The sequence below is a fragment of the Pinus tabuliformis genome, chromosome 1_2 (genome assembly GCF_031772625.1).
Source record: "Pinus tabuliformis cultivar Carrire ecotype Pingquan chromosome 1_2, CPIR1, whole genome shotgun sequence".
NCBI lineage: Eukaryota > Viridiplantae > Streptophyta > Pinopsida > Pinales > Pinaceae > Pinus > Pinus tabuliformis.
In genome coordinates, this window is record NC_142298.1 from 669,799,378 (window position 1) to 669,826,993 (window position 27,616).

Consider the following 27,616-nt stretch of genomic DNA (forward strand, 5'->3'; position numbering starts at 1 on the left):
ATTATGATTTAAAAATACATGCAACGTCCATATTTAAGAAAAGTAAATCCTAGAACAGGTCCATTTCACCTACACACGAACACAGGAGACGCCTATTTCTTTGTAATTAAGAAAAGCATGAAACGTACATAAAACCACCAGAACATAATGTTCGTTCTCATTCCAAGAAACAAGTCTAAGCGGAGAAGAGGCATGCTGAGAAAGCGACTAAAATCGCAATACATGGACATCTTAATGAGAAAGCGATTAAACTTTCAAAACATGCATATCTTAGTAGCCACACATTTATTCAAGAAGTAAACTCTAATAGCGTCTGGAAGGAAAAACTACAAGAGGTATACATTACCTCCATAAAATAGAGAAACTGGAAATCACATTGACTCCACAAACCTAGACAAACTGGAAATCTTGAGGCCTTGTCCCATGGGCAGAGGAGATGGGACCAGGCGAACAAGATGCATGCTGAGAAGACGATTAAAATGACAATAAATGCACATCTTAGCAGCCACTAACAAAAGTCCCCACGATCTCCAGATATAGCGAACCCTCTTCTGAAGTTCAACAACAGAAATCGCCCACTCCTCGTCAATCTTCCCTCTTGAAGACAGTTGCCTAGTAGCGGATTGCTTTCTTGTTGATGTTGCCTTTCAAGTTTGAGCAGCTTGAATCGTCCACGAATTCGTGAAGGACGACGACTATGATCGTTGTTGTGGAAACAATGGTCGAAAAAACAAGGGTGGACGGAATGAGCGTATTCCACCAAACGTCACACACAATTATTGGCTCGGTTTGGCGCGCACAAGAAAATAAGGCAACGAAAAGAGCTCCTGGAAACCCACAGAAATCGTGGATATCTTGTATATGGTATCACCGCGGTTGTTATAGTATGCTTCTATCGCAGAAAATGAAATAAATTCCGTAGGCGTGGCATTCTGGTGGACATTGACTACAACGGTGGGGAGTTTGATTTTGCAGGGAGACAACACCATCGCTATCACCGTAAAAGGGCACCAATTGCTTTGGAATCACGGCCTGATAACTGAGCTATGAAGAGACTGGAGATGTAGCTGAAGTGGGAGAAATTGTTATATGACCAAAACCAATTGTTGTAGGAGCAACAAAAAATGATCTAACCTCGCTTATCATCCGAAGGTATTGGGTTCTGTAAGCCTCGCACGGGTGGGGCATGTAGACACCTACAAAAATTATATATTCATATAAATCAATCATGGGCTAACTTCAGGTATAAAATCCATACATATATTCACAGTTACAGTATGTCTCATGTAGATATCCAGTAAGTACGAGCGACAAGATTGAAGAGAAGGTTGATGATATTGGTGCAGTTGTTGCAGAAGCGGGGAAGGTATAAATTCTTTGTGAAGCCACGGTCGACATCCCCATTTCCATCCTCTCCACCCCACAGGGATTCATGCATTCACCCCGGGCATGGGCTTTCATGTAGCGCGCTCAAATTTCAAATTTTGAATTTCAAGTAAAAGATTGTTCTGCATGCATGCTTTAATTGAGTCGTCCTGGCAGAACAGTGGCGACGGCTCATTGTCAGACCTCCGCGACATGCAAACTGGCGTAGCAGGGAAAAAGAAGCTGCCGGGAAATCAAGATACTTGCCATGTATGACCATCATCTTCAAAAAGTCGCATTATAGACTACTCCGACTTGAAATATACTTAGAGGAGGCCTTCTTCGCAGATTTCGGATTGTAATTGAACCAATTTCTTTGTGATTAGTCAGCGCCCTCTTCACATTCAAATGTAGCATATACTTGTGCCCACCTATCCCCAAATGCAGGCTGCTCAGATTTACGCACCCACTAACGTCGAGGTACTGGAGGTGATTTAGACCGCTCAACGACTCCGGCAGCTTCCTGATTTTCGTTTCCGACAAGTTTAGTAACTTCAAATGCTTTGAATTTCCAATGGAGGTGGGCAATGACTCGATACAAGTCTGACTTAAATCTAAAACGACCAGATATTTCAAGTTATTGAAGAACTTGTCAGGAATGGATTCAACCTTGGTGTTGTTCCATAGCAATAGAGTGCGTAGTTCTGGACAAGGGGCGCCTGATCGCTGATTTTGGAGATTTCGTTCTTAATCATGTTGGGGATTTTTCTGGTAAAATCTCAAAAACAAATAAAAACTGAACACAAAGAGGCAATGCTTTATTTCCTTCTCTCCTCAGGATCCTTTGCACAAAGAAGCTTTAAAAATTTTTCTTGAGAACAGAGTATTACACACCCAGAAAATGATTTCTATTCATTAAAACAAAATGCCTAATACATATTCATCCTCTTTTACTGAGAGGAATTCACCAAAAATAACACTCATCCAACAAAATATTTACTCTGTCTCCTCGTGAGTATTTACACTGCTGGTGTGTAAAAACTCATTTACATTTACTGCAGTGAAAAGATTTTACATAAACTGCTGTAAAAACACTTTTTCACTTACTGGTGTAAAACTATTTTATGCATACTGCTGTAAAAAAAACTTTACATATGCAACTCCAAAAAACTCATACTCCCAGCACTGCTGTGCATATATCCTCTTTTCAATAATCAACCATACAAAATAAAAACTTCATGTTGCTCCCCCCTATTCTTCGTGGATAGCACTACTGTGCATTATCCTCTCTCACACTACAGAGTTACATTACAATGCTCCCCCCTGTTCTGTTCTTCGTGGATAGCACTGCTGTGCATTATCCTCTCTCACACTACAGAGTTACATTACAATGAGCGAATAGTTTCTTATGCACTTTTCATTACACATATAAAGTCAACCAAAAAAAATTCCATCCCCTAACTGTCACATACCCCGGTAACCTCGCATGTAAAAGTAGGGAGTTAGAATTTTTTATATAATTACCACAAGTAGTTAATCAATTCACAACTCCACAAATCATCACTAACCATTAGATATACTATTCATTAGTACATCAAGTAAATTGCCATCAAAGACAGTGAATTTCATAACCATTACATAGCCTTTAACCATCACTGTAATAACACAAACTGTCTCATGAATCCATGCATCCATTTCTTGATATCCTTAACCATGTTAGATAATCATGTACTAAGACATTATGGTTGTCACATCAAATAAAGAACCATCATCATTAAGGACCCATCATTATCAACAGACACATACGGCAATCACATCAATCACACCATAGAACCCGGATATACCCTGGAAACCCCGTAGGGTGAAAACCAGCAAACGTTTAATCTTATTATTAAACGCTCGTGAGGGTTTTCACCCCTCACTCAATGGTTTATAAGGGATTCCATCCCTTAACCATTGTCTTAACATCTTTACAATGAATTATCATTAAGCTGTCACATAACTAGCTAAAGCTATTACAATTTACATGTAATCTTTTATTTACATACCGCCACATGCAGCATTCCTTGTGGCATAATTGTTCTAGCAATGGACAATACTGCAGCTTGACTTCATCTGCATGGACGAATAATCCTTTTTCCTGCCATAATGTTAAACATCACTTTCCTTGGCACCATCTGCCATCGTTTCCTGTCAATTCAGTTATCAACAATCTTGGTAACAAGATTAGTCACATTGTTATTCAAACAATAATCAACATCTAAAGAGATCTTTTAACATCCACTCATATGCATGAGCACGCATAACATACTAGCTAACTAGCATATATATACCCAAATAATACTGTTTGACCTCCACAATGTTTACTAATGCATAACTCTCTTTAAGAGTTCTAACTCATTAGTTCATGTAAAACCGAGAAAAGAATCAAAACCAGATTCCTATTTTCCAAGATAAGTCTTCATAAAGAGCAGCAAAAGAGTGAATAACATGGTCGTTCTTGTATATTAAACTGCATTCTACAACCACGTCTGAGATTAATACTCGAACACGGGTATTCCCATGGTCTTGCAAACAGAACCATAACAACATAAGTACATGGTATTGCAAACAGATGTATAGCAACATAAATACATGAATAGCTACATGCATGTGTTTTCGGCTAAGCTACTGTTACTTCCCCGTAACACCTCCTTACAGGAGCAGCCATAGATCAGATTAAAAGGGTAGGGAATCAACTTCAGATTTAACCGTCGCCGGAGAAGACCTTTGTTCAAGTAAACAAGCATAAGCAAATACTTTCAAACTATAAATATGATAACCATAATGAAAATCTTTCACCGCATGCTTTACCATATGTTTTCTTCACCAAGAAAATACATCAAATAATCATTTCTAACGGCATGCATCAACAAGTTTTCCACTAAGAAAACATATAATTTAACATCCTTTTACTGCACATAAACAAAGAATATTTCACGAGGTCAACTTATCTTGTTCATCGCAATCCATCTTGCCGAAGCTCGTGGCCATTGTTCACCTCCAACGTGATTCGAGGTAGAATTATGAAGTGCTAGCTGCGTTGAGCGTTGATCAAACACGCGACCTTCATATATTTGGTCTGACGCAGACTCACGCTCTCCCAACAAAGATCCAACGCAGGACCCAACAAAGATACAGAGTAGCGTTGACCGAACAGAGGACCTCAGCCAATTCATGAGCGCACTCGGCTTTTTGTGACAGCATCAGGAAGTGCAAGCCCTCCAAACCTAAAGAGCGTGGTACCCTTCAAGCACCTAATCGAACTGATAGAACGTGGAATTAATTCCGAGGAGAAAAAACTATGGGAATGTCGTTTCAATGGGATGAGTTGGGCGAGCCAGGGCGGCTATGCCTTGAAAACTTTCAGTGTATCCAAAGAAATGGTGCGACAGTTAAAGAAGAAAACCATTGAAGAAGGCGGACCTTCCAATCCTTCCCCTTCGACGTGGTGGCAGCTCATATTTGGAGAGTAAATATTCTCCACATTACCATCTCTCTCAAACTATTTTAAAGTTGGAGACCAAAAATTTGGATAAACTGTGTCTGGAAACTGCAATGTCCTATCGATCCAAGCTTCGTCCCCGCCCCCCGGCTTAGCATAAAACGACCTTCCTTTAAAAGCCCTGTGAATGGATAATCTCAGTTTTCCCAGAAAAACCGAATCAACCGCCATGCGGTTTTCTTTTTACCAAGATCCCCTCAATTAGTTTCTCGTATAGTTCGGATGATGGCACTAACAGGTAGCACAAGAAAAGCGACAAGGATATCCACGAAATCCTTACCTGCCTCCGCATAGACCACTTGTCCAGCTTTCTGGTTTACCAGAAGCTTCCAAAACCAAGCCGCCATTAGCGCCATCCCCTGTCATTCTTTAATTGACAGCGTTATGGATAACAAGAATTAGTTGTTGAAACTAATTCGTAATCTTTTAAAAAAAAAAGGATTACTATTTCATAACTGCATAATTTACGCCAACTATTACCATAGGGATGTTACATACTCCCCCCCTTAACAGGAACACCGTCCTCGGTGTTCATTTTTCATTGGAACTTTAGATATTACTCATGGTATTACCATCTAAACCACACAAAATGTGATCCTTCCTTTTTAAAATCAAAGTTGTCATTCCAGGAAATGACAACCAACAAAATAGTAATGATATAGTCATAAGAAATATCATTAGTTATAAGCATCAATAAACATAAGCATTCGTAATTGCAAAAATATGCAACTTCTAATCGCCACCACTTGGCCCTTATTCATTCATGATAACAATTCTCTGTGTCAACTTACCATTGCTTACCATCTATGCTTGAAGATCATGAATACCTTCATGTAAGCATTTCAATAGTGGTTGGACCACTCTTCAACCTTCCATGGTAAGTAATTCCTGTAATATATGACTAACAAATTCAATCACATTAGTCACTATATTTTGAGTCAAATGAAATACTTTTGACTAGCAATCAATTGTGCAATGCTAAATGATTTCTAAATCACAGTACTTTTACAAGTACTTAAAGAGCACCAACACTAATCATCAAATGATAAATCACTGCTCACGTGCACACTGAACGAATTCTCACTAAAGACATCCGCAAGGTGCTTCTAGATGTACCAAAAGAGCACCTAGCTCTCTAATCATCAAAACAGTCAATCACTGCATCATTTGGAAATGGTCTGAGCCCCTACTAAGACTTTCACAAAATTAATAAAATGATACAGGAATTAAAATTTCCAATAACTTCTTATTGAACATTAAACTCATTTCTTGTTAAGAGTGCATAACACATTTCACACCACTATATATAAAATTTATTTTCAACATATCATATAGCTGATTCATTCATTTCTTTAGCTATGAGCACCATAATAGGCTAAAGAATTCCCAACTCATGGGAACTGGTTTCCACAACCAGACCGAGTCATTTTCACATCCAGACAGTTTCTTTGATAGATACCTTACCAGGTCTAACATGGGATTCCACTGGCCTACCAGCTCAAGAATTTCAGGAAGAGTAAATCTGGGCAGACAAGTACCATCAACCCCTTCAGGCAGGTAACTGCCATCAACCCAAGGCATTCAAGCCTTTCACAATCCGGGCAGACAAGTACCATCAACCCCTCCGGGCAGGTAACTGTCATCAACCCAAGGCATTCAAGCCTTTCACAATCCGGGCAGACAAGTACCATCAACCCCTCCGGGCAGGTAACTGTCATCAACCCAAGGCATTCAAGCCTTTCACAATCCGGCAGACAAGTACCATCAACCCCTCCGGGCAGGTAACTGTCATCAACCCAAGGCATTCAAGCCTTTCACAATCCGGGCAGACAAGTACCATCAACCCCTCCGGGCAGGTAACTGTCATCAACCCAACTATCCGCAACTGTCTGGCATGTTAAATTTCTCTTTTATTACTCTTTCTCGAAGTAATTTACACAATGAACCATATAATCATTATCATTAGCACAACAAACATGCATGTATACCATGCATTTACACTTAACCCCCAACATGGGTCCACAACGTCAAGATTGATGGGAAACATATCCATCATACATGTTGTATGCATGCAAATTTTCCAAATAACATAATTCATGCATATCATATAACATCATTCTTTCTCATTTATAATTGCATTTCACATTGCAGCAATTTATGTGATGAGTTTTCTTCTTGCCGTTAAGCTACCACTACTTAATCCCATCAGCAACGTTAGTTATAAATATGCATCAGTTAACACGTATTCCATTTCCAAGAGTTCTCATGCATACAATATTGTCATGTATACAAGCATATGCAAATATTCATCAATGTATAAATGTCGACAACAGTTGAGTTAATAATCTAAACATTTCCAATTTTTCCATAGTCTGTTGTCTTAATCCAAATCGTCATTATTGGAGTATTATCTTACGTTTACTATGGCTAGCTTTAGTCATGCATCGTTAGTATAATTAAACATAATTTCTCTAACATACAAGAACATAACTCTTATGTCACAATGACTAATCTTTGTGCATACCATTGCTTATCATATAAGCCCTTCTTTAATGTATGCAACACTTATTCCCTTCACTAGAAGACTACCATCATTTCATACAACAAACCACATACCTCTTTCTTAAAGGAAGTCATTTTAATCCTCATTTCTCTAACTTCCGATGTGAGGTTTTCTCAAGATTCCCTTTCAAGAAATTATTAAAGATATCTATCTTTAGGCATAAAAATCAAGATACAAAAACAAGGTTTACTTATCCTTTATGCATCAAAATCAAGCAATCAACACAGCTCATCCAACAAGACAATCTCTCCAAGAGATTATTATTTTCAAGGAAGCTAACATGACCACTTTCTCTAAATACACACAGACTCATAATTCCAAAGTCACAATAGCTACCAATATGCAACATGTGTTCTCCTAACACAATTACTTTACTTCAATGCACATAGTTCTTTTCATGAAACAAGTAAGGATTTTGGTTCTTGTATGAACACTATTCTAATGTGTCTTTAAAGGAAAGAACCTCTATTTCCATTTTCAAGAACTCTCATAAAATCCTTTATCTTCATACATGAAGTATGCACACTCTTTTAGAGTAAAACTATATTTATGTATATATATAATATACTCTTTCTTCAAAAAAGTTAGAAATGAATATCTATGTGCCTAGAAGCACATCTTCAGCTATCTTTATCATGCATGTAATGCATAATCATTTCACTAGAGCTTAGAACTAACTAGAATCATAATGCAATTAGCATATATATATATATATATATATATATTTTCCAAGAAGCTTTTATCAATAAAGATACATATTTTAATTCAAGAAAACTTGGCCACCTGCCATGCTATGTCCTCAGGACATTTATATACCTCATCCTCTTTTCTCAAGAAGATACTTTGGCTATATTTAGCAAGGATTTTATAGACAAAAGACAAGCATTTCACACACAAGACTCACGTGGAGTCTTCCTAATAGGAACTACCTATTTTCTTTACCAATAAAACATACAAAATAATCAATCTTTAACTGCATGCCTTAACACATTTTCTTTACCAAGAAAATCTATAAAAGAACCATTCTTTTATTGCATGCATTCAAATACTTTCTCTACTAAGAAATCATATAACACATTCATACGTGTTCTCCAAGAAAGTGAGCAAGATACTTATCTTCTCCTTGGTTCAACATGCATAACTAACAAATTAAACCACCCTTACCGGAAGCAATTGCTCTACATATGCAATTAGAAGCATAATCTCCTAAGTGACACACATGCACCAGAGTTATCACTTGATGCTAGATGCAACAATTATCATAACTCTACTATGTGACCATTTCAGAATAACGAGTTCAAGGAGACATTACGAAAATCATTATCATCAACACACTATAGTTATCATTTTCCAACTCCTTAAGCATGGTCAAGGGAATACTAACATGCACATCGAGCGCTTATCTAGTCGTCCCCAGACTTAGAGTCTTCTGCAAGATTCTGATACTCCAAACTTGCTCTATCTGGTCATCACCAGACTTAACGGTTTCTTTTTCCTTTCTCCGTCTGTCCTTACAGCACGGTATTCTTCCTTCTCCTTGGTTCCTTTTCCTTTGGAAGCATCTATAGTTGGGGAAGGTAGTTAGAGTTTACTGACAACTGTATTAACACAGGTAATCTATTTATGTATAATTATCACATGTAATTATACCATGAATGGGTCCTAGAAATGTTACCCACTGAACATGCTTCTACAATTAACTTTACCCTGGAATGCAACATGCATAAGAAATCCATCATTCCCATAGTAGAGATAAATTCAACCATCGTTAAATCGAGGCTCCAATGGTTTTTATCTCCTAACAAGTAATGATTAACATAACACATACCATGCTAATGGATTTCACTTAATTAGAGGGTAATCATCATTAAATCTATTAAGGCATAAGCATATACTATTCTTCATGCATTCTCATGGTGAATAAAATTAAGAACTCTTCTCATAACAACTAGAACTATAGCACAGAGAGAGTAAGAATCTTCATACACACATTCCATGCATGTGACATCAATCAACCTTCACTTATTTTCGAATTGTAATAATCTTAAGTCCAATTCAATGAATGCATATAAGTTCTATGGGTTAGTCATACAACACTAACCAATCTCAACTACCAATCGTCTTCATGCATTCATGACAAGACTGAATCAAAAGTTAGTTATGACAATCAAGTCTCGCTGCTTGACTCATTGCATGTTTTCAATATCTAAGGGGTTCTTCTAATGTCCTTTTTAAACAATTTTTCATCCTATTCAAGGATTGTTGGTATCATCCTAAGACCCTTTTTCCTTCCCAGTTTCACATCACTTATCCATACATTTTCATCATTTATCCCTCAAAATCCTTGAATATTGATTATTAATTGTTTTATAGTTATTAAATTGCATAAGAATTAATTTAGGAGTTTTAATGTTCCAGAATTAGAGGTTTTTGATGACTTGACTACAGGAAGTACCCACAACCTGTAATGAGTTTACCGTTTGACATGTGGCGCAGCGGATGAGTGAGAACGAAAAGCATGGGCGAGAAGTGGAATGTCCAAGGATGGACAAACACCTATCTTCCATCCAAATTGAGCCTCCTATACATGCGGTCAACTTCAGTCAAAGCAGGGTACTCTGGCGCATAAAAGCAGCAACAGCATTGTTCTATTTTCATTTTGATTTTTGTTCTTTTTGAAACTTATGGTATGGAAACATTTTGCAAAAAGCTATGTAAAAACGCGGCAACAGCACTATGTACATTCACTGCATCGATGACATAGCTGTATGTACGCATGTGTAAATACAGTTAGTTAAATGTTTTGAAGGTTAATTTTTATCAGTTGTTGAAACATTTGCTCAGAACAGAGTTTAGTTAATACACAGAACCGGTTACAGTCCCAACGTGTGTTCACTCTTTTGCATTGGTTAATTGTTGAACGGTGGTAGTCAGTATACCCTTAGGCGCGGACGGGCCCTGCGTCCTTTGTTTGGTATACTGCTCTTCGTTTTGTTACATTTCATTCAGTTTATATATATATGTTTGCACATCGTTGTATTAGTTTCAATCTATATGCTTACACAGTGTTGTATTGGTTTCGATTTATGTATCACACAGGTTGCATCATAGTTTCGATTTTCATAACTGTTGATTCACATAGTATATACGCTGCAGTCATCCGAGCTTTCGATTCCTTTATGTTTTGAGTTTCATTACATGTATATGGTGTGCGCATCCGAAGGGTTTATTGTTATGTTGAATGGTCAGCACTAGGATCTGGAACGAGAATCTTGTAAGGGATTTGGTCCTTGTGTGATTTACAGATGCATGCTCATAAACTCTGCCTTATTTCACAGTCTATTCATGTTCTTTTTATATAGTTTCATAGTGTAAATATCTTGCATGCTGTGTGTGTTTACTAAGCAAAGGTTTTCTGAGTGATACCTCTGTAAGGGGGTTAGAATCATTGCCACAATCATACACAGTCTTTAGATTCACAGTTTGCTTTGATAGATGCATGTCATAACCAGCATTGTAGTCAGATACATCAGTAGGGTAATCTAGGTGTGTGAAGGATAGGCTGCATATAACGGTCTTCCGTAAAGAAGCCTTGCAATTTACCTCATAATCACCTGGGCGGTAATTCTTTATGTCTATATATTTTAGACCACGCCTCTAAGCTTACGCACCTCGGTCGATATTAAATATAGAGTCCAGTCTAGCACCCTAGCTGGAACCACTACATTTTGGCGCCGTTGCCGGGGAGGCGTACGTGAAGAATTCAAACAAAAAGAAAAAAAATTTCAATACACAAAAACAACCAAAAACACAGTTAGAATCATGTTCATATATGCCTAGACTTAGGGACAATCAAGGGAGATTTGTGAAAACCCCCCACCATCTTAACACTAATCCATCATCATCAGGAGCAGACTCAACACCAACTGAGGAGGATATTCAAACATTAGCTGAGAAATTTTATTCAGGACAGCATATTACTCTTGCTGAGAGAGAAATTTTGTTTGCACATAAATCACAGCAGCAACCTTTTCCTAAATCTTCTACCCAAGGGAAAAGTAGCACCATTACCAAACAATATTCCTTTCTCTCTTTTCCACCAAGAGACACTAAGAGACCAAGCAAAATGGCTGAGGAGGGATCTGGATCAGTTCCCCATCAAGAGGAAGAGGAATCCACTTTTAAATTCCCTATACAAGAACCACAGGAGGATGAGGAGATTAAAATGAAAAATATACCCCCATCCGTGTTACCCAATTTCTATGGTATGGCATCAGAGGATCCGGACTCATTCTTATTTGAGTTCGACATTGTGTGTCGCACTTATGGTTATACAGATGATGCTCACAGACTGAGATTGTTTCCAGCCACATTAAAGGCAACAGCCTTGAAATGGTTTATGGGGCTAGGGGAACATGCCATAGTAGATTGGGATGGCATGAGGAGGATATTTCTGAGGAAATATCAGCCTTATTGCAGGTCCAAATATTCTAAAGATGACATCTTTAGAATGAGCCAACAGGAGGATGAAACCTTAGAAGAATATCTAGAACGGTTTGTCTATAACTTGCAAAAATCTAAACACCGAACCATGCCTCCTGATCTAGTTCACACAATATTTTTGAAAGGTATCAGGGAAGAATACATGGATGATCTCAACTTAATGGGAAAAGGTGATATCTCTGCCCTACCCTTTGAAGAAATAGCTGAACTGTGTGAAAAATATTCAAGAAGTAAAGCCAAAATGGGAAAGAGGACCTTGTAATCTAGGGTCATAAAAACTGCCTCTGCTAGTGTCACCCGGGCTGAAATTGGTAATCTTTTAGAAGAGTTCAAAACAGATTTGTTGAGTACTCTAGGAAACCAAATTGATACCTTAAAAGCCAAAAAGAAACAAGAGGAAGAAGACAATATCATGGCCATTTTCTGCCCCAAGTGTCGCAAGAAGCATGCATTAAAAGACTGTCCTCTAGACAATATACAAGTATGTGCTTTCTGTACTGAGCATCATGATATATTTGACTGTCCTAAAGTTAATATTGTGCAGAACTGTAACATGGCAGCCAACACAGAGATGGAGAACGTGTACTACATGGGTGCAAAGCGACCATGGCAACCAAGGCAAGCACCCCAAGGTATGTTTCCTAATCAAAATATGCAATTTCCTATGAATGATCAGATGTATGCACAAAACTCATGGAATATACCTATGCCATGGCAGCATGGAAACCAATCACAAAATCAATGGAGACCATCTCAACAATATCCCCAATCCTACCATCAGTATCCTCAATCATACCCACCTTACTCCCAGCCATATCAGCAGTACCCTCAGTCATACCCATCACATTCACAGCCATATCAGCAGCACCCTCAGCCAGTTGTTTATCAGCCCCAACCTTCTCAACAAACTTTGCCTGCTCCTCCACAAATAAATGTCCCACAACTTCAATTTCCAACTAATTCACCACCTCCCAGACCCACACAAATACCTGCTCAAACTGTCCCAAATCCGAACAATAGAGCAGAGAGGCCAGCTTATAATGTAGAGGAAGGAACTTCCTACTCCACACTGCCTTTACAAAACATTAACCTGAGGTCTGGTAGGGTCCTCCAAAAGGATTCTCCAATAATAGATCAACAAGGAGAAAACTTAGAAAAAGAAAATGAAATGACAACTCAAACACAACCAAGCAGTGAAACCAGAGACAAACAAATGCAGTGACTGCAACCACCTTTTCCGGACCGTTTGGTCCAAGTCAAACCACCATTGCCTCCACCACAATTTGATGTCTTGGATGAACTTAAAAATGTCTACATAAAAATCCATTTGCTGCAAGCTATAAAGGACATTCCTATTTACACCAAAGCCATCAAAGATATGTGTCTAAAGAAACCTGCTAGGAAGAGGATTGATCCTCAGACCATTCATGTTCTAGGAAATTTAGCAGGCCTTATGACCAATACCATCTCCATGGAGAAGTATGTTGATCCGGGCATTCCAAAAGTGACCACCACCATTAACAACATACGGATCCCAAACACTTTGATAGATCTTGGAGCTGCAATTAATGTCATGACCCTTGAAACTATGAGAACACTCCAGCTTGTGAATTTGCAACATACCACAATTGTTCTTGAACTAGCTGATAGGTACAAAGTCATTCCTGAGGGGATTTTGGAAGATATCATTGTTTCACTGGACTCTTGGGAGTATTCGGTGGATTTCCTAGTCCTTCAACCCAAATCCAATCTAGGAGGACATCCTATCATTCTAGGCAGACCATGGTTAGCGACTGCTGATGCATTTATTGGATGTCGATCAGGTAACATGATTATCTCTAGAGGGACCGAAAGGAAACAGCTCACCCTCTATCCATCAGCACAATCACCTGCAGTCACACATAACTTGTGGCTTGATGACAAATTTAATGACAAAGAGGAGGTACAATCTGTTTTTAGCATTGACCAGATCTATGATTTCCATGAAGATAATACTGATTTGGTAGAATTATTTCTCTCACAGCCTGATATATCTGAAAACTTGAGAAATGAACAGTATAATGCTGCAGATGTACTTCTAGCTCAAAACTTTCAAGAAACATGCACTATCCACTCCTTGCAATCTACATTTCATGACATCTTTCCAGTTCAATCCATCACCAATACTCAGAGTCAAGTCATAGAGATCAGTCCGGGCAAAACTTTGAACATAGGCAACCACCTAGACTCATCTCAACAAGAAAAATTGATTAGGCTCTTGACAAAGTACCAAAAAGCCTTTGCATGGGATTACACTGACATGCATGGGATTCACCCCGACACATGCACTCACCACATTTACACTGATAGCACCATTAAACCGGTGAGGCAACCGCAATGAAGAATGAACCCCATGCTCCAAGACATTGTCAGAGAAGAGTTGCAAAAACTCTTGAGAGTCAACTTTATATATCCTATTTCTGACAGTCAGTGGGTATCCCCATTGGTTATTGTGCCTAAGAAGAATGGCAAGTGGCGTATCTGTGTTGACTACAGACAGCTGAACAAAGCCACACTCAAAGACTACTTCCCACTGCCATTCATTGACCAAGTGTTAGACACCCTAGCCGGCAAATCATCCTTTTCCTTTCTTGACGGTTTCAGTGGCTACAACCAGATCCAGATTGCCTCTGAGGACCAGGACAAAACCACCTTCACCTGTCCTTGGGGCACCTATGCCTACAATGTTTTGCCATTTGGACTTTGTAACGCTCCAGCTACATTTCAGCGAGCTGTGTTAGCTATCTTTGCTGATTTGATTCATGATTGTGTTGAAGTGTATATGGATGATTTTTCAGTATATGGCAATTCTTTTGAACATGCATTAGAAAATCTAGAAAGAGTTTTGAAAAGGTGTATTGAAGCTAACCTGTCCCTCAGCAACGAAAAGTGCTTCATGATGCTAAATGAAGGGATAGTGTTGGGCCATTATATCTCTTTTCAAGGCATCCAGGTTGACCTAGCCAAGATACAGATTATTTCCGATTTGCCTATTCCACAGAACCAGAGAGAGGTAAGAAGTTTTCTTGGGTATGCTAGCTATTACCGCAGATTCATTGAACATTTTAGCAAGATAGCCTTACCTTTGTTTAAACTTCTTGCCAAAGATGTACTTTTTAATTGGACTGAGAACTGCCAACATGCATTTGAACAACTTAAGAAGAAGCTATCTACTGCACCAGTCCTAAGAGGGCCTAATTGGAGTTTACCATTTCATATTTTTACCGATGCATCTGACACTGCCATAGGTGCATGCTTAGGCCAAAAAGAAGAATCTTGTACATATGCAATTTATTTCATTAGTAAAAATCTCACACCTGCTGAGCTTAACTATACATTTACAGAAAAGGAAACACTTGCCATCATTTATGATGTGAACAAATTTCGCCATTACATAACTGGTTATGAAGTCTTTGTACATATTGATCACTCTGCCATTCGACATCTCATGAATAAACCAATAACTAGTGGCAGAGTTACCAGATGGTTACTATTGCTGCAGGAATTTAACATCACAGTGCTAGATAGACCAGGCAAAGAAAACCAGGTGGCAGATTTCCTCTCTAGACTGCAAAATCCAGGTGAGATTGTTCCTGTTGAGGACTCTTTTCCGGATGAGCACTTATTCGCAATTTCCATAGTAACTCCTTGGTTTGCTGATTTAGCTAATTACTTGTCTACAGGTAGGACACCTCCACATTTCACTGCAAAGGAAAGGAAAAGACTGATCAAACAAAGTGTTAGATATTCATGGCTCAATGGCGATCTCTTTTACACTGGTTTTGATATGATCATTAAGAGATGTGTCTGAAATGATGAGGTAATTGACATTTTAAAATCTTGCCATGATGAACCGTGTGGTGGGCATTTTGCAGCGAAGCGAACAGCCTTCAAAGCTCTTACTCTTGGATACTATTGGCCATCCATTTTCAAGGATGCCAAGAAGTATGTAAAGAGTTGTGACAGCTGCCAAAGGATGGGCAGACCCACAGCTACGGATCAGATGCCCCTTCAGCCCCAAGTTCACTTAGAACCATTTGATAAGTGGGCTCTGGACTTCATAGGACCGATCAACCCAGCCTCTAATGGTAAGAAGTACATCTTAGTGTGTACTGATTATGTCACAAAGTGGGCAGAAGCAAAAGCACTGGTAAGAGCAACCGAACACACAGTAGTCAATTTCCTTTTTGAGGAGATCTTTGTGAGGTATGGAGTGCCAAGAGAAATTGTCACTGATCAAGGTACCCAATTCACCTCCAAGCTCATGAAGGACATCACAGACAAGTACCAGATAAAGCATAGGAAAAGTACCCCCTACCATCCACAGGCCAATGGGCAGGTGGAATCAACCAACAAAACTCTGGAGGGGATCATTACCAAAACTGTTGCAATGAACCGCAAAAACTGGGAGGAAAAGCTCAAGGAGGCACTCTGGGCTTACCGGATTACTTGGAAAGATACCACCGGATTTACACCATACCAGTTGGTGTACGGTAAGGATGTCATGCTTCCTATTGAATTCCAAATTCACACTTTTAAATTAGCTGCAGATCTACTAATTGATTTGGATCAAGCACAGAAAGAGAGAATCCAGCAGTTGAACCAGCTGGATGAGATGAGGCAACAAGCAGAACAAACCACCACCCTCATGCAAAAGCACAGGAAGCAATGGCATGATTCACACATTAAGAAGAAGCACTTCAAAGAAGGTGACTGGGCTCTGCTTTTTGATTCAAAATTCAAGGATCATAAAGCTAAGTTCACCACCCATTGGATGGGCCCTTATGAAATCGTTCAGGCTTATGACAATGGATCAGTAAAACTCCAAACTATTGATGGCAAAGGTCATTATTTCACAGTCAATGGTCATCGCCTGAAGCTGTACAACAAGCCCATCAGCAAACAAGATTTTCTCAATACATTATCTCAGCAAGAAGAGGTTGAGGTACTGCAGCCCTCAGCTGCAGTATCACTGCCTTAGTTTCATTTTCTTTCAATTTCAAAATCAAGAAAAAATAAAAAGAAAAAAAAAACAAAAATAAAAAAAAAAATAAAAAAAAAAATAAATAAATAAAAATAAATAAATAAAACAAAAACTCAAAAAAAATAAAAATAAAAATATATATATATATATAATAATGGGTTAGATGTGAAAACCAGTATCTGGCACAATCTAACCCCGAATTCCTACCTGAAAACCAATTTATTGGCGGGTATGAATTCTATTTCTGTTGTTTCTTGTTTCATTTCTCAGTTGCATCATGACTTGAGGACAAGTCAAACTTTCAGTCGGGGAGAGGGAGACATCTGTTCTGTTACTTTTATCTCTCCCTTGTAAATTCTTCAGATTTCTTATTCTATATTTCACTGTAAATTTCCAACAGCAGCTTGTTACCAGCATTCTAGACTTTAACAAATAAGTTGTTCTGTCATGATTTTCAGAGGGACCTGGTTATAAATAGTTTGCAGGGGGACCTGTTTTGTTCAGACACCTATGCTATCAACACCATCAATGCAATGGGACCTGTTTAAGATATTCAGAAGGGACCTGTTTTAAGCAATTGACACCTGTTTGAGACATTCCAGCCAGCAGTAGGGACCTGTTTAAAACATTTAGTTGGGACCTGTTAAAAATTTCTTGACATCAAAGGCTACTTCAACAGACTTCCACCAACACTCCAGCAAATTGCAAGCTCAGTAAACTTGTAATAATACAAAGAGCTGCATGAACATCTTCAGTTGTTCAAGGGACCTGTTACAGTTTTCTCAAGGGACCTGTATCTTCAAATCTTCCTAAGGAACCTATTGCATCTTCAGTTTTCACATTGAGGGACCTATTACATTTTCAGTCTTCAAAAAGGGACCTGTACATTCAAATTTTTCAAAAGGGACCTGTTATATCTTCAAAACTTTTCTCAGAGGACCTGTCAAAAGAACAGTCAAAAGGATTAGCAACTCAATATGTCACATGATCAACAAAGGAGTAATGTATTTCTATTCTTGGGCATTTAATTTCCTAGATTAGTTTTAATGTAATTTTGGTGACTATAAGCTGTTGTAATTAATTTCAAGGACACCTTCATACATCCACTTACCACCCTTTATCCCACCAAGTTTCATCATTCCCTACATCCACTTATCCCTAACACCCATCACCAACACATATACCCTCCAGGCATACCAACATTCTCTACATAATTGAATATAATTGAAAAGGGCACGTGGTGAGCTGTGTGTTTGTTTTAAAAAAAAAATACAAAGGATGAGATAGAAGCGGCCTATATATATATTCTTTACTCCATACAGTCGAATCATAACAAACAGCCTATATGTTTTACACCACACACACACCCGAATTATAACCTCGCCGCCCAGCATTGCTACCCAGCATTATAGCTCAGCACTTTCGGTACGCTCTCAGCGTCCTTATGCTAATATGCATACAAGCGTACAACCCTCTGTTTTTAAATTGTATGATTACATTGTAAGGCGAGTACAGGGTATTTCACATCCTCGGTTCCCATAACTTACAAAGCGAAAGTTTGAAGCAAGGGACGCGAGGAGATTGTCATCATATGGGTAGAGTTACAATGTAAAGGAGTGAAGCAAGGAACGCCGAGGCGATTGTTACCATTTGAGTGGGGTTACAAAGTGAAAATTTGAACAAAGAGCGCAGAGGAAAGTATCACTGTTTGGGGTCGGTTTACACAGTGAAACCGGTAAGCGCCGAGAAGGGAAGCATCACCATTCTACTTCTAACACCCACAGTAGTCGTATCGACCAGCTAAAGCACCATAATTGAAGATTGAAGGAAGCTACATATACCAGGTAACCGACTTGACATCTCTGTGTTTAAATTCTAAAAGTGTAGACAGAGAAGGGTTAGAGGCATAACCCTCTGCCATCACCATGACTAATAGAGTTGAAACTAGTACATTCGATAGCTCACAGTACCATAACGATTGCATTGAGATTCTTCAAGAAGCACAGTGGTTACCTTTTCTGGAAAAATTCCATGGGAGCAATGAAGAAGTCACAAAACAATTTGCCTTTACCTTCAATGGAGAAAAGGCCCTAATAGGCACCTTCTCCTTCAGAATCTCAGAGGATACCATAGCTCAGGCAATTGGACTCAGCCCTGAGGGAGAAAAGTACTTTAAAACTAAACAATTCAAGGAGAAATCATGGACACAGTTCATGTCCAGGTCTAGAGTTTCCTCAGTAAACTGGAAAAAGGGAGTTCCAAGAAGCTGGTTAGTTCATCCTTGGGATGAAATGGTCTACATTATCCAAAAGTTTATAACATGTGAAGGTAGATACAGCATTGTTTATCTCTATCACATCAAGCTACTCCTCCATCTAAAGAAACAATGTATAATCAGTGTGCCATATTTTCTGCTGCAAAGTTTAACAAAGATGGCCAAAACTATCCAGAAACAAAAAGGGAATGAGGACAAAAGTCTATACCATTTTGGCTTGATTAAAATCCTCATTGAACATGAGTTGCAGAAGCGAGGGAAGCCATGGAAAGAATTCTTAACTGTCAACCAGATCAAAGATGAGGAGGAAAAAGAAGAGCTGCAAGAAGATTCTGGGTTTATGAAGGATATAGATGAGGAAATTCCAGTGTCCAAGGCCAGCAGAGCACGTCAACCTGAGGGCAGCATAAGGACCAGAAACATGCAAAAAGAGGATGTCAAGAGAGCTGAGAAAGACAAAATCTTCACCACCTACTCCCAAAGATCAAGGAGGACTTCAAAAACTCAGCTGCAAGAAGACCAATTTGAATCTCCTGCCCCTGCCCATTTGGATGTTGAAAGTGGTGGTCATTCACCACCAGCACCAGAAGTTGACATAGAGGTGGAAAGCCATAACCAGCAGGAGAAATGTTCACCACCTCCTACCAAGAGACAGAAGAAGTTAGAAAAGCAAATTGAGGAATTGAAAGAAGAGCTCATGGAAGCTAACATGTTGGAAAAGGTTATCAAAAGAGAAAATGAACTGCTCAGGGCACAAAGAAAAGAAGTACAGAAGACAAATGAAAAGCTAAAGGAAAGGATCAGTGAGTTAGAGACTGAGCAGTCTGAGATTTCCAACTGGGCCACTAAGTGGTACAACCAGAAAAAGGCTCTTAAAGAGAAATATAAAAAGCTGAAGCAAGAGCTCAAGGGACAGAAGGATCAACAGGTGGAGAAGAATGTAGATACCCTGCTCAAGGCAGCAGAGATCCATGCAGGCACAGAGTTCAAAGGGAGTACCTCTGGGGTAGCATGAGGACATGCTAAGTCCTTAAGTCGGGGAGAGATGTTGGTATCATCCTAAGACCCTTTTTCCTTCCCAGTTTCACATCACTTATCCATACATTTTCATCATTTATCCCTCAAAATCCTTGAATATTGATTATTAATTGTTCTATAGTTATTAAATTGCATAAGAATTAATTTAGGAGTTTTAATGTTCCAGAATTAGAGGTTTTTGATGACTTGACTACAGGAAGTACCCACAACCTGTAATGAGTTTACCGTTTGACATGTGGCGCAGCGGATGAGCGAGAACGAAAAGCATGGGCGAGAAGTGGAATGTCCAAGGATGGACAAACACCTATCTTCCATCCAAATCGAGCCTCCTATGCATGCGGTCAACTTCAGTCAAAGCAGGGTACTCTGGCGCATAAAAGCAGCAACATCATTGTTCTATTTTCATTTTGATTTTTGTTCTTTTTGAAACTTATGGTATGGAAACATTTTGCAAAAATCTATGTAAAAACGCGGCAACAGCACTATGTACATTCACTGCATCGATGACATAGCTGTATGTACGCATGTGTAAATACAGTTAGTTAAATGTTTTGAAGGTTAATTTTTATCAGTTGTTGAAACATTTTCTCAGAACAGAGTTTAGTTAATACACAGAACCGGTTACAGTCCCAACGTGTGTTCACTCTTTTGCATTGGTTAATTGCTGAACGGTGGTAGTCAGTATACCCTTAGGCGCGGACGGGCCCTGCGTCCTTTGTTTGGTATACTGCTCTTCGTTTTGTTACATTTCATTCAGTTTATATATATATGTTTGCACAGCGTTGTATTAGTTTCAATCTATATGCTTACACAGTGTTGTATTGGTTTCGATTTATGTATCACACAGGTTGCATCATAGTTTCGATTTTCATAACTGTTGATTCACATAGTATATACGCTGCAGTCATCCGAGCTTTCGATTCCTTTATGTTTTGAGTTTCATTACATGTATATGGTGTGCGCATCCGAAGGGTTTATTGTTATGTTGAATGGTCAGCACTAGGATCTGGAACGAGAATCTTGTAAGGGATTTGGTCCTTGTGTGATTTACAGATGCATGCTCATAAACTCTGCCTTATTTCACAGTCTATTCATGTTCTTTTTATATAGTTTCATAGTGTAAATATCTTGCATGCTGTGTGTGTTTACTAAGCAAAGGTTTTCTGAGTGATACCTCTGTAAGGGGGTTAGAATCATTGCCACAATCATACACAGTCTTTAGATTCACAGTTTGCTTTGATAGATGCATGTCATAACCCGCATTGTAGTCAGATACATCAGTAGGGTAATCTAGGTGTGTGAAGGATAGGTTGCATATAACGGTCTTCTGTAAAGAAGCCTTGCAATTTACCTCATAATCACCTGGGCGGTAATTCTTTATGTCTATATATTTTAGACCACGCCTCTAAGCTTACGCACCTCGGTCGATATTAAATATAGAGTCCAGTCTAGCACCCTAGCTGGAACCACTACAAGGATGTTCCCCTTAATTTATATACATGCATTGACTCATTAAGTTTTCGTTCATTGTAACTTCAATTTTGTTAAATGAATATATCATTGTTATTACCATATTTGCAAACCAAAAGTTGGTAGTTCGTTGTCACTTTCCTCAATGACTGTTCAATATTGTTCATGAATGTAATGAGTACTCTATATTGTTCTTAGGTGTGACAAAAGTTTCATTGTCTTTTATCCTCATCAGGAATTTAACGTTATGAACGTAGTTATGCAACAACTTATTACTTACTACTTAAAGCAGTTATAAACATGAATCACACCTATCATGCCAAAAGTAGTGTACTACATAAATGAATATGTGAATGATTAAACTCGTACCTGAGTTAATGCCTACTGATGGCGTACCTCAATATCCTTTCCGCTTACCAATTCCCAAAGGCGCCAGTACTGCAACCTTTAGCTCTGATACCACTTGTCACATACCCCGGTAACCTCGCATGTAAAAGTAGGGAGTTAGAATTTTTTTATACAATTACCACAAGTAATTAATCAATTCACAACTCCACAAATCATCACTAACCATTAGATATACTATTCATTAGTACATCAAGTAAATTGCCATCAAAGACAGTAAATTTCATAACCATTACATAGCCTTTAACCATCACTGTAATAACACAAACTGTCTCATGAATCCATGCATCCATTTCTTGATATCCTTAACCATGTTAGATAATCATGTACTAAGACATTATGGTTGTCACATCAAATAAAGAACCATCATCATTAAGGACCCATCATTATCAACAGACACATAAGGAAATCACATCAATCACACCATAGAACACGGATATACCCTGGAAACCCCGTAGGGTGAAAACCAGCAAACGTTTAATCTTATTATTAAACGCTCGTGAGGGTTTTCACCCCTCACTCAATGGTTTATAAGGGATTCCATCCCTTAACCATTGTCTTAAAATCTTTACAATGAATTATCATTAAGCTGTCACATAACTAGCTAAAACTATTACAATTTACATGTAATCTTTTATTTACATACCGCCACATGCAGCATTCCTTGTGGCATAATTGTTCTAGCAATGGACAATACTGCAGCTTGACTTCATCTGCATGGACGAATAATCCTTTTTCCTGCCATAATGTTAAACATCACTTTCCTTGGCACCATCTGCCATCGTTTCCTGTCAATGCAGTCATCAACAATCTTGGCAACAAGATTAGTTACATTATTATTCAAACAATAATCAACATCTAAAGAGATCTTTTAACATCCACTCATATGCATGAGCACGCATAACATACTAGCTAACTAGCATATATATACCCAAATAATACTGTTTGACCTCCACAATGTTTACTAATGCATAACTCTCTTTAAGAGTTCTAACTCATTAGCTCATGTAAAACCGAGAAAAGAATCAAAACCAGATTCCTATTTTCCAAGATAAGTCTTCATAAAGAGCAACAAAAGAGTGAATAACCTGGTCGTTCTTGTATATTAAACTGCATTCTACAACCACGTCTGAAATTAATACCTGAACACGGGTATTCCCATGGTCTTGCAAACAGAACCATAACAACATAAATACATGGTCTTGCAAACAGATCTATAACAACATAAATACATGAATAACTACATGCATGTGTTTTCGGGCTAAGCTTCTGTTACTTTCCCGTAGCACCTCCTTACAGGAGTAGCCATAGATCAGATTAAAAGGGCAGGGAATCAACTTCAGATTTAACCGTAGCCGGAGAAGACCTTTGTTCAAGTAAACAAGCATAAGCAAATACTTTCAAACTATAAATATGATAACCATAATGAAAATCTTTCACCGCATGCTTTACCATATGTTTTCTTCACCAAGAAAATACATCAAATAATCATTTCTAACGGCATGCATCAACAAGTTTTCCACTAAGAAAACATATAATTTAACATCCTTTTACTGCACATAAACAAAGAATATTTCACGAGGTCAACTTATCTTGTTCATCGCAATCCATCTTGCCGAAGCTCGTGGCCATTGTTCACCTCCAACGTGATTCGAGGTAGAATTATGAAGTGCTAGCTGCGTTGAGCGCTGATCAAACACGCGACCTTCATATATTTGGTCTGACGCAGACTCACGCTCTCCCAACAAAGATCCAACGCAGGACCCAACAAAGATACAGAGTAGCGTTGACCGAACAGAGGACCTCAGCCAATTCATGAGCGCACTCGTCTTTTTGTGACAGCATCAGGAAGTGCAAGCCCTCCAAACCTAAAGAGCGTGGTACCCTTCAAGCACCTAATCGAACTGATAGAACGTGGAATTAATTCCGAGGAGAAAAAACTATGGGAATGTCGTTTCAATGGGATGAGTTGGGCGAGCTAGGGCGGCTATGCCTTGAAAAATTTCCGTGTATCCAAAGAAATGGTGCGACGGTTAAAGAAGAAAACCATTGAAGAAGGCGGACCTTCCAATCCTTCCGCCTTCGACGTGGTGGCAGCTCATCTTTGGAGAGTAAATATTCTCCACATTACCATCTCTCTCAAACTATTTTAAAGTTGGAGACCAAAAATTTGGATAAACTGTGTCTGGAAACTGCAATGTCCTATCGATCCAAGCTTCGTCCCCGCCCCCCCGGTTTAGCATAAAACGACCTTCCTTTAAAAGCCCTGTGAATGGATAATCTCAGCTTTCCCAGAAAAACCGAATCAACCGCCATGCGGTTTTCTTTTTACCAAGATCCCCTCAATTAGTTTCTCGTATAGTTCGGATGATGGCACTAACAGGTAGCGCAAGAAAAGCGACAAGGATATCCACGAAATCCTTACCTGCCTCCGCATAGACCACCTGTCCAGCTTTCTGGTTTTCCAGAAGCTTCCAAAACCAAGCCGCCATTAGCGCCATCCCCTGTCATTCTTTAATTGACAGCGTTATGGATAACAAGAATTAGTTGTTGAAACTAATTCGTAATCTTTTAAAAAAAAAAGGATTACTATTTCATAACTGCATAATTTACGCCAACTATTACCATAGGGATGTTACACTAACTCTACGTACTGATGTGCACCACATATATATTTTTTACATCCAATACAATGCACGTACATCAACAAAAAAAAACTACATGTCTTGTTTGACTTTTTGATTGAAAACTAAACTAAATAACTTTACCTGCCGTAAATAAAAAAATATTAAATGTTTATCAACACCTATGACAATTTATTAAATGCCTCAATAAAAAAACTGCGGTCAACCAAACTTAATTTTACTCCACGCAATGTAATTAATTCGATGCAGGCTCGTATGCTACTTTAGTTGATGGACGGTGAAGAACGATCAAGTAAATTGGACAGCTGGAATGAATATCGGGAGCCCACTTCACGCTGAACTTTAGGCTCCGAAATGTCAGTCCTGCTGACGTATGTAGAGGACCACGTGGCTGAGTATAATTGTATCGGGCTCGATTATACGGAAACTACTTTATGATCAAAGGCGGTCCGATATGCTCTGGTGGTTTTGTTGAGCGGTTTTGGGTGCATTAACTGCTGCTCCACGGGTCAACTGATGTGCGGTTGAAATTACATTTTCAACACTCCCATTTAATTTCAACTGCTGGGCATTCGGTCATACCCAGACACTTCCTCAAAAATTCAAAGCTTTTCTGATCCAATGGCTTTGTCAAGATGTTTGCTACCTGTTCTTGAGTCCTGCAATGTTCTAAGACAATTTCTCCATTGTTCACCAATTCTCTGATGTAGTGAAACCTTGTATCAATGTGTTTCGTTCTCTTATGAAACACTGAATTCATTGACAATGCAATAGCTGAGCTATTGTCACAAAAAATCACTGTCGCTTTTGCTTGCTCTTGGCCTAAGCTCGTCAACATTCTTCTCATCCAAACTGCTTGACATGCTGCTGCTGTAGCTGCCACATATTCAGCCTCTGTTGTAGACAATGCTACAATGGATTGCTTCTTAGTAGCCCATGAAATGGCTCCTGAACCCATATGAAAAACATAACCGGAAGTACTTTTCCGATCATCTACACTTCCAGCCCAATCACTATCAGTGTATCCAACTAAATCTGAACTTTCTGAGACACTATATAATATGCCAAACATTTTGGTACCTTTGACATACCTTAAAATTCTTTTTGCTGCCTGCCAATGTGCCTCCTTTGGCCTCTCCATGAATCTGGAAATTAAACTAACAACAAACATAATGTCAGGCCTAGTTGCTGTTAAATACATAAGGCTGCCAACAATACTCTTGTACAAACTAGGATCAAAATCCTTGCTGCTGTCCTCTCTGCTGAGTTTTAATCCCATTACTGTGGGAGTGATCGCTGCTTTGCATTCTTGCATGTTAAATCTGCCCAACACTTGATTTACATATCTAGCTTGTGAGATAAAAATTCCTTTTTCATTTTGATCTACTTCTATGCCTAAGAAGTATCTCAAGAAACCCATGTCAGTAATTTCAAATTCCTTTCTCAAGACTGATTTAAAATTCTCAATGAGCTGATCAACATTACCTGTGAAAATAACATCATCAACATATAAGACAACAATTAAAATTTTAACATCTTTTTCTTTGATGTAGACAGTGGGTTCTCCTTCACTCTTGTCGAATTCATTATCCAATAGATAAGAATCTATCCTGCTGTACCATGCTCTTGGCGCTTGCTTCAACCCATAAAGAGCTTTCTTCAATTTGCACACTTTGTGCTCTTCACCTTTCTTCTCATAGCCTAGAGGTTGTTCAATGTAAACCTCTTCCATTAACACTCCATTTAGGAATGCTGACTTCACGTCCATTTGGTAAACTTTCCACTTGTTTTGAGCTGCTATAGACAGCACTGCTCTCACGGTTTCCATTCTTGCAACCGGTGCGAAAGTCTCCTCATAATCTCTCCCATATTGCTGCTTGTACCCTTTGACAACCAGCCTTGCCTTGTGTCTTTCTATCTTTCCTTCAGCATTGCTCTTGGTCTTGTAGACCCATTTAACTCCAATGACTTCTTTACCTTTTGGTAGCTCAACCAAATCCCATGTTTTGTTTCTCTCTATGGCATTAATCTCCTCATCCATAGCTTCTATCCATTTCCTATCTTTAATTGCATCTTCGAAATGAATAGGATCATCAACATGACAATACAAAGAAAATAAGGAATTCATTCCTTCATCATAAATGTCACTTAAATTTCTAAACTTCTTACCTCTTTCATTTGGTGTGCAAGTGCTTGAAGATGCACTTGAATTTCCTCCTTGTGATGTGCTTGGAGAAGCACTTTCATTTATCCTCAATGGTGTCCCTTGCTGTCCTTGTGTTGGCGCTGCTCTTTGGGGATGCATTTCAGCCACCTCCTCATCATCTTCATCATGAGACAAACAATTTTTAACATTCACTGTTTTCGCTATGCTTCCATCCCAAGCTTCCTCCTCAATGAATTGAACATCTCTGCTGACAAAAAACTTCTTGGTAGATGGGATATACAACCTGTAAGCTTTGGATTCCTCACTGTATCCAATGAAAATACACTTCTCCCCTTTGCTGTCCAACTTCCTCCTTAGTTGATCTGGTATGTGTGCATAGGCCACACATCCAAAAACTCTCATGTGGGTGACTCCTTGCTTTCTCCCACTCCATGCTTCTTCCGGCACTTTGTTCAACACTGCTTTTGTAGGACACCTGTTCAAAATATACACTGCACAATTTATAGCTTCAGCCCAATAATCATTTGGCAAATGCTTTGCCTTCAACATGCTCCTCGCCATATCCATGATGGTCCTGTTCTTCCTTTCAGCAACTCCATTTTGCTGTGGGGTGTACCT

General features: G+C 38.8%; 1 pseudogene; it reads right to left on the reverse strand.

Moving 5' to 3' along the window:
• Window positions 1–1,650: 1,650 nt before the first annotated feature.
• Window positions 1,651–27,616, reverse strand: part of LOC149207472 (disease resistance protein RPP13-like) — a 31,020-nt pseudogene continuing 5,054 nt past the window's right edge.